The sequence below is a fragment of the Rattus norvegicus genome, chromosome 17 (genome assembly GCF_021556685.1).
Source record: "Rattus norvegicus strain SHRSP/BbbUtx chromosome 17, alternate assembly SHRSP_T2T, whole genome shotgun sequence".
Taxonomy (NCBI): Eukaryota; Metazoa; Chordata; class Mammalia; order Rodentia; family Muridae; genus Rattus; species Rattus norvegicus.
In genome coordinates, this window is record NC_141550.1 from 84,297,501 (window position 1) to 84,306,164 (window position 8,664).

Sequence of the window (8,664 nt, forward strand, 5' to 3'; positions counted from 1 at the left end):
AGGGCCCATGTAGACCAGTAGAAGGGCAACACAGAGTGAACTCAATGGCATTTTTGAAGATTTTTTGTGTCACAATATCATTTGGAGAGCATCTTCTGATTTCCTGCAATGCACTCACCCCCACCAACTTTCTTCCTTGTTCAACAAAAAGCTGAGAAACTCTACTTGCTAAATTCTGTGTTGTTTTAGGAAACCAAATTATCCAAACCACTTACAGTCAGATTAACATCACTTTAAATCCTCTTAATTTTTAATGGAACAAAAATCCCTTTCACCTTTCATTGAACTCTTGTAGAACTCTTGGTACACGGAAATTATGGGAAGTAATGCATAATACCCTTTCCTATTCCGGCTCATTGCCATTTGCAGATTTATCCTGAAGCTAGAGCACTGAGAAAATCCAGAGTAGGTGGTCTTGGTCCACATATATGCTCCATTCCGATATGAAGGACTTCAGATTCCATAGATAATTACTTGTGTAGCCCTAGGTTTGCAGGATTCCTTCCAAGCTAGGTAAATTATAAGCCCTGGTTGTGACTTTCCAGTGTTGGGCCCATAGTAAGGAGTCAATAAATGTTGCTGAAATTTATTTTATTAAAAGATATCAGGGTGGTGCATGCTTATAATACCAACATTCAAGAAGATTGGTCATGAGTTCAAGGCTAGCCACAGCTACATAGCAATTTACAGGACCCTGCTAGGCTTTATAGGCAGAAGCTGTGTCAAAAAATAAATAATAATTAAAAAAAATAAGTAAAACACATTAGAACAAAAGGAAATCCCGGAGGAGGAGGAAAACGAGCAGACTCACCGGCAATATTATGAATTGTTTGTTTTAGATCCTGAGGATGGATCTGGGGGCACTTACCCACTGCTTGAACACTATACCACCATGTCTACCCTGCCCCAATAGAACTTCTGCCCTGTCCCGCATTATTAAATATGGATGCAAATAAGATGAGAATACACACCAGTAATAAATTAGAATGAATACCATCGTACTGTGCCAAAAGATGCTCTAAAAGGCTTGTTCTCATTCTAATATAAGATTTTAAAAACATTTCCATAATTACTAAAGAGGGATGTTAGAAAAAATTTAAAAAGCATCACCAGTAGAAATTATCATAAATTAATAGCACTTGGAGGCACCCAGATTTTGTCAGAATGACCTTTTAATGTGCAGGGCTTGGAAGATGGTGAGGCAGTGGCTGTGTTCCCTTCCCTTTGCCAAAAATAATGTGAATCCCTTCTGGTGTTTATGGCAAGGAGAATAAATGACCTTTGTCTTTCCCTTAGTCAGAAACACACTAAATCTTTCGGGATTGTTTGAAGTAGCCCCATCTATTTTTGGTCCTGTTTTCATGAGTGTGGACTCTCCTCTCGACTAGAGAAGGCCTTTCATTAAAAAAAAAAGCTGGGTTATAATACTTTATTTTGTGATCAATGGTTCCCTGTACATCCAATGGTCTTGAGGGACCCATATCACTTTGGGAAAGTGACTGCTTGCCCTTGACTTGGGCATTCAGCCAGAAACTGGCTAACGTCTGCTAACACTGAATGTCAAAGTTGTGTTAAAGAAAGCTAGTGGGAGCTGTGCGCTCTGCACCACAGACAATCCAGTACCACTTCTGCTTTCTCTGCCTGCCCTGTGCTCTTATCTGTGCGTTTGAGTCAGGTCTTCCATGAAAACATTTCTATGATCTGTCAGACTTGTGTAACAACTTGGACATGCGGATTAAATATGAAACCTTACCTTGTAGTCATGGATAGACACTGTGAATCATCAAGATGGGTCTACAACAGCAGACCAGTGCTCAAATGCATTGAGCACTCCACACTTTCTGACTGATATTCCTTGTTCCAACAATGCATGTTGGTGACACATTTGCTTAATTAAAACTTAATAGAAAGTTTTCCATTTGCAATTATATTAAAACTGTGGTGTTAACAATTTCCAGCTCCTGAAGATAAATCTAGACATATAGGTAATATAAGATCAAAACAAAGATTTTTGGCAGGGGAAATAATATGATCTGAAGTGACCACTAAGGAGTTTTTTGCAATCTTAAGGAGGCAATGTTTCTTTCTGGTTTATTTTATTTTCATGGCTGTCTTACTTGTGAACCCTATAGATATATATGTAGATAGATAGATAGATAGATAGATAGATAGATAGATAGATAGATGGATGGATAGACAGATGTGCATGTGTGTGTGCATGTATTTTCACATGTGTAGATGAACAAAAGTTCCAAGGATAGCATTATGTTTCCTTCCCAACTGCTTTCGCCTTACTCACTGGAGAAGGTCCTCTAACTAAATCTAGAACTGGCTCATATCAACTAGTTTAGCTACACAGTTCTGGGGATCCTCTGTCTCTGTCTTCAAAGGACTGGTATTGCACATGGGCTACCACACTCATCAGGCTTTTCCCTGGGTTTTGAGGACCCTAACTCTAGTGCTCGGGCTTTTTTAGCAAGTGTTGTGCCATTTCCCCACATTAGTTTGCTTTTCTGAAGTTATTGTTCTTCCCATGTCATAGAATCTTTGCTTGATTAATAGAGTCAAAGAAATGGGAGAGTTGGGTTTGGTGACAGACACCTTGAGCTGGAAGTCAACCAGATCTGTAGAGCAAGTTTCAGGCCAGCCAGAGATGCATAGTGAGACTGGTGTTTTGTTTTGTTTTGTTTTGTTTTTTGTTTTTTTGTTTTTTGTTTTTTTGTTTTTTGGTTTTTTTTTTTGCAGATAGACAGACCAACAGGTGGATGGATGGATGGATGGGTGGGTAGGTTGATAAATATATAGGTAGATAGATAAATAAATAAATAAATAAATACATAAATAAATAACAAAAGTGAAATAAATGTTCCCCCAATTGTTCCTGTTCTGCCTATTCTATAAGAGGATTCGGGTTTTGAACAAGTGAAATGTTCAGATTGTTCAGAATTTCAATCAGGAGGCTGTAAAGCAAGATAGAAGGACATTATCTACATCATTGTGTTTCTCAAGCATTCCTCTTTGCATCAGTCATTGCTGAGTCAGACATTTTTCCTCTTATATTTCAATAGAATATGCCTGCCTCAGCCATCGTTGTGCTATTTAGTTGCTTTTAGCATAGCCACGAATCTGAGAGCTCTCTATTATAAAAAGGTTCTTATTGAGTTTTTCATATGATTGTGGAGTTTCCTTAATCAAAAAATAAAATAAAAACAAGCCCTGAATGAGTTCCGGTGAATGGAGAAGGATATTCCTGTGCTTGAACTCTTTCTCTGAGTCCAAGATTGTCTGTTGTTTTCCTTCTGATGTCTATTTAGCTTTCCCCTTAATTAAAGCAAGTGAAATGTTGAATTTGAGTGTTGAAAATATACCCCGGAATCTTAAGTAACTCATGTAGTTACATTGCCTTTTTTTACTTCAACAGAAACACACCCCTGTGTAAACAGATTTTTTTCCTGTGACCCTTGAAGAAGGTATCTGAAGATTCTCTATCAGAACGGCCAGCCTAACTTGTGGAATGTGAAGGCGTAAGTGTCAGCACTTGAACATTCTCTGATAAACTGAAATGACTGAACATGAATCTGGCTTAGTGTAACAATGGTCAGAAAAAGGGCTGTGTGCACAGAAATGGCCTGCACAAGAGGCATGGACACCAGCTTTCTGCTTCTCTGCGTCTCCTTTCTCCTCCTCTCCCTCCTATATATACTTTGAAATTTTTTGTTTCTTTGTCTCTTATAAAATAAATCAATGTGGCCTTATTTATGTTATTATTTATCAGTCTCCTTGTCTTTTAAGATCATTTTTATTATCTTCACACTTGTTCTTACATACCAACATTGATTGCTTATATCACTGTGATTTTAAAACCTTGTTTTAGCTCTTCTTATAAAAGCATGCACACATATTATATATATATATATATTCACATTTATATGCTATGAAACTTGAAACTTGAAAACTTGATATTCCTCATCCAATGAGATACCCAATGCTGCTCATTGAGTATGAATGAAAATCAAGGTTAAAGCAGAGGGAACCATCATTCCCATGGTGATCCTTACTTCATTTGAGCTTGCTCTTTGATATTAAGTGAACCTCCACTTATTAATATTTAACAGAATCTTTAAAACCTATGTAGAGCTGTTGTGGGTTATTTCTGACATCTTAGTCATACCTGGCTCATACAAAATGTTTATTATTGTTGTTTCCTGATCCATAGAAAGGAGTTTGCATTCTGGAACTAACTTCACTTCTGCCAAGGCGTGTGTGAGTATCTCGGAGTGGCTTGTCTTCTGACCCCTTGTCCATTACTGTCTCCAGACACTCTGAGATGCAACTTGTGAGCATACTTCCACTTCACATTGCTGTCTGCAGACCTTGCTGACTCACCCTCCTGCTGTCCACTCTCTATCCTTATACACCTGTCTCCAGTTTCACACTGTCCCTGGGTGCTCACAGCCACTCTGGTGGTTTCACTTCTGACATGTTAAATGAAAGCACTGGAAGCTCAATCCCCAGCTCCCTTGAACTTCATCCCCACATTCGGCTGCCTTTTCTAGCATCTGCCTTGAATGTCCTCCAAGCTCCGCAAACCCAACCACTTAAACAGCAGAGCTTCTTTTTAACCTCTTTCCCAGCTGCTACTCTATTGTCCCTAAGTGTGTTTTCTTGGACAACAGTGCTGTTATCTATGTTAAGCTTCTAATACTTCAGGGTCATTTTGGGAGTCCCTTCATCTGTTATCTCCATTGCTAAATCAACCCTCAGTTCCTGTGGGTTCTTAGAGGTTGAAGAGTCTTGGTAACAAGACACATCTGTCCTTCAATAAATACACCAAGCATAGCTATTCTTGCCTGCCTTTAATTCTTCCTTAGTCTAGAACCTTCACCTTCTCCCTTTCTTACTAACAGAAAATAAATCTCTTTGGCTAACCCCCAATATCTATGTCTTCAAATAGTCTGCAAATATAATGTAGACCTAGCTATTAGTTCCCCACTTACAAAAGGAAAGTAAAAATAGAGTTTACAATCTTTAGCATTGTAGACCCAGATCTTCACTCCTGACTCCAGTGGACATTTCTAATTACAATATACAGATACTTTAATCTATCACACGCATTATCAACTTACCCAGAGGACAGTCTCAGCTCAGTATTTAGTTGAAATTTAACACTAATTGACTTTTTTAAAAAAAAGTCATTGACTGTATTGTTGGTCTTTACTGGAATTTTATAGTAGATAAAGAAAATTCGTTGCAGAACTTGAAAACACTTTCTCTCCAAAACCACAGCCTTCACAGAAGCTGTTAAATATTCTAGCTTCTCCAGCTTGACTTTTGGGCTCTCTTCCTATCACCACCTTGGCTTCATTTGCTCTGTTAGCTCTTTCCAGCTGGGTATTCTCTTCCTCACACTTCTTCAGATTAGGAATTACAGTTGTAACCATTTAGTACAATTGAGCAACTAGGTAGAAAAATAAACAACAGCAAGGGGAGGAGGGAGGGTGATGGAATTTCTAACTCATTTTCCTTGGGTTTGGATGTTGACTCTAGAGATGCACAAAAAGAAGGCAGCAGAGAGACCTGTAGAGAGGCATTTTATTAATTCAGAAGAAATGGTGGTTTGGGGGATCATGATGGTAAAGATTCAGATGGGTTTGATGGCAAGATTCTGGATCTATATTGAGAGCCACACCACTGGGAATTTAAGAGTGAGAAATCAAGCACCACCCAGCTGCCTCCACAGTTATACATCTTTCTATTAACTGGCAAAAGAAATATATTGGGTAAATTTAGCTTGAGATATCAAAATCTCAGTTGGGGTAAAAATCCATTAGAGAGGTCTTTTCATCATACAAGATGGTATGTTTAATCTAGAGATCAAAGTTGGCCATCATTAATGTATCATTAACATATGAATTTCAAATCATGCCATTGGTGAGGGGATCAGTATCGGGGACAGAGAGTGAGAATTGAGGATGGAAACTAGAAAGTCTTGACAATTTCCATCATTCCCTGCTCAAAATCACATGGGAGAATCAGAGAGGAGGCCAAGGAACCAATGGCAAAGGATGCAGAAACCCAAGAGAGGACAGTGTCCTAGAAGACAAGAGTCATCGCAAGGAGCAAATGATAGTTGCCACCAAATTGAAAAAGAAGAAACCTGGTTAAAATGGATTCTAGAGACTGTAGGAAGAGAGAAATCGCAAGCTGTGAGTATAAACAGTTCTTTTGAGGAGTTTTGTGAGAGAAACAGGAAAATTATTAGAAACCAAGGTTTGAGAAAATGAATAGAGGGGGAGTTCTTTCTTCCTTTCTTTTCTTTCTTTCTTTCTTTCTTTCTTTCTTTCTTTCTTTCTTTCTCCCTTTCTTTCTTTCTTTCTTTCTTCCTTCCTTCCTTTCTTTTTTTCTTTCTTTCATCTTCTCAATTGTTTTAATATAAAAAATATGTTTGAGTGTTGATGAAATGGTCCACAGAGGGTATGGGGTTTATTAACGTAAGAGATGAATGGAAAATTCCAGGATCAGCAGGAAGTGGTAACCTAGGAACTTAGCCCCCCAACACTCAGGAGCCAAAACCAGGGCAATAGTGATTTTGAGGCCAGACTTGGCTAGGTGATGACAGGGTATCTCACGAGAAAAAGGAAGGAGAAAAATAAGTTCCTGGAGCAGAATCTGAGCTGGTAAAAGAACATGGAATGTGTTGTGCAGGCATTGGGCATGTTAGTCTGTCTGTATTAACAGAATCAAGGTTTATCTTTATTTGCCTTCAGCAGAACATAGCTTTACTTGTAGTTGATATTAAGTGAGTGTATAGCTAATAATTTGATTTTTCATCACTGAAGGAAAGGAGAAATGCTTACTCTTGTATTTTCTCATTCTCTCGCTTCCTCACCATATCGTTTAACCATAGTCCTTTCTATTGTGTCACCGAGCATTCCTGTCAGTAGAGAAAAGCAAAGTGGCTAAGGGAGGGAGGGCAGGGAGAGAAAGGAAAGAATTTAATAAAACCATCATTTGTTTATATGACAGATGGAAGTCACGCCCACCTGACAGGATTTTAACAAAATTTCAGTTTACCCCAGCTGTCAGTTACTGGATGGGCCTTGCCTCTTGCTTCATCACTGGCGTGGGAGGGCTAGGTTCTTTGCCTGCCCACTGTTCATACACAGTGTTTACTTCTCTTTGATTCTGCTCTTATGTCTCCAACTGTCTTGATACCCACAGGCAAAGCAGCCAACTTCTTCTGCGAGACAAAATTTATTTTCTTTATGAAACTATAAATGTACTTCATGTTGCTAAATCATTTCACTTCCTGCCCCATGTCCATATACAGTATTCTAAACACTGGTGAGAATGGAGCCTGCCTAGACACTTCTTTTCCTAACACTGTTTTCCAAATAAACATTGTCATTATTTATTCCTTTTATTTCTTGTCTGAATTTTCATTAAGGAATCAAGACCACTGCTACCCTACCTGAAGAATAATTTTAGCAGGGGTGATGTGTGTTCCTGTTATAAATTAGTTGAGTTTTGATGACCCTGGGTGCATGGTAAGCAGCATAAACTGTGGGAAAAGTTGTGATGCCCCATCTGTCCATGTCACAGGGTGACATTCCACGGGTGGGTCATCAAATTCCATAGAGGAGCTTATCTGAGCTATTTTAAGGTTTCCCTAAGTCAGGGCCCCTGAATCCAGCAATCAGCCCAGAGAGCCAAACTTCTGTGGATCTAGAACTTTCTCTTATTTGAAAGTTATAGGTTCTTGCGGTATTCTTGTATATCTTATACATAAGTGTCACAATGCTCCATACTTCGAAACATGATCTTTCAACCCAACACCAGGTTTTTTGTTCAGTGAACGAGGACAACCCAAGTCCTCTTGAAGAAGACATTAGTTGCGTAGTGTCCTGTTGGCCCTCCTATGTCAGGATAAGACACACAGCACAAAGCTAAGTGTTTCCTAGGGGTTCTCATGTGGTGTGATAGACCAGATAATCTGGGATGACTTTTTGGCTTTTGTCTTAGCTTTATATTTTATAGGTAAATGTTGAAAGAATTAGTTACTAATATGAAAGAATTTGAAGTCTCCACAAAAGTAAGAGATTCCAGAGAAACCATCCTAAACCAAAAGCACCAAGTTCACAGTAATGGGTAATGTCACCTGTGGGAAGAGAAGACCATGAGGCCACAGCTAAAAACATTCCACTTTAGGATAAAATGCCAAAGGACTAACTAGCCACACGAGAGACTCCAGCGTCTAGGGCCTCAAGCATATACATGTGTGTGCGTGTGCGTGTGTATGTGTGTGTGTGTGTGCGTGTGTGTGTGTGTGTGTGGTAAGAAAGACTATAATTCCTTCAATGTAAAACCAATGAAGCCTTCTCAGGTTAGTACATATTGGCTATAGGCCCCGAAACTCAAACCCTAATCACTACGGAGAATTGGTTTCTAATGGTATTAAAATCACTCAAGTTCTCAAAATAAATGTCATCTGTTCTATATGAGCTATATCATGACAGAGTTTCATTAAAATACATCATGTGGTCTGAGGAGACGGAGGGCTCCATTGGTAAGTTAAGTCACTGGCTTCATGAGTTTAAATCCTGAGTTCAGATTCCCAGAACCCACATGGAAAACCAGCTTCATGGTCCAAGCCATTAAACTCTG

The 8,664-nt window shown here is 38.9% G+C and overlaps 1 long non-coding RNA gene across 2 annotated transcripts in view; it reads left to right on the forward strand.

Annotated features, from left to right (window-relative positions):
• LOC134482752 (uncharacterized) overlaps nucleotides 1-7,423 on the forward strand; it is a 49,156-nt gene extending 41,733 nt beyond the window's left edge. Inside the window, exons 3-6 of one of the 2 annotated variants that reach the window (XR_015641894.1) lie at nucleotides 3,422-3,524; nucleotides 4,217-4,263; nucleotides 6,037-6,206; nucleotides 7,027-7,423. This is a non-coding gene — a long non-coding RNA (uncharacterized LOC134482752). Of the gene's footprint in view, nucleotides 1-3,421; nucleotides 3,756-4,216; nucleotides 4,264-6,036; nucleotides 6,207-7,026 lie in introns of those variants that run through there. The other variant, XR_015641895.1, reaches the window with a different exon arrangement.
• Nucleotides 7,424-8,664: the final 1,241 nt, after the last annotated feature.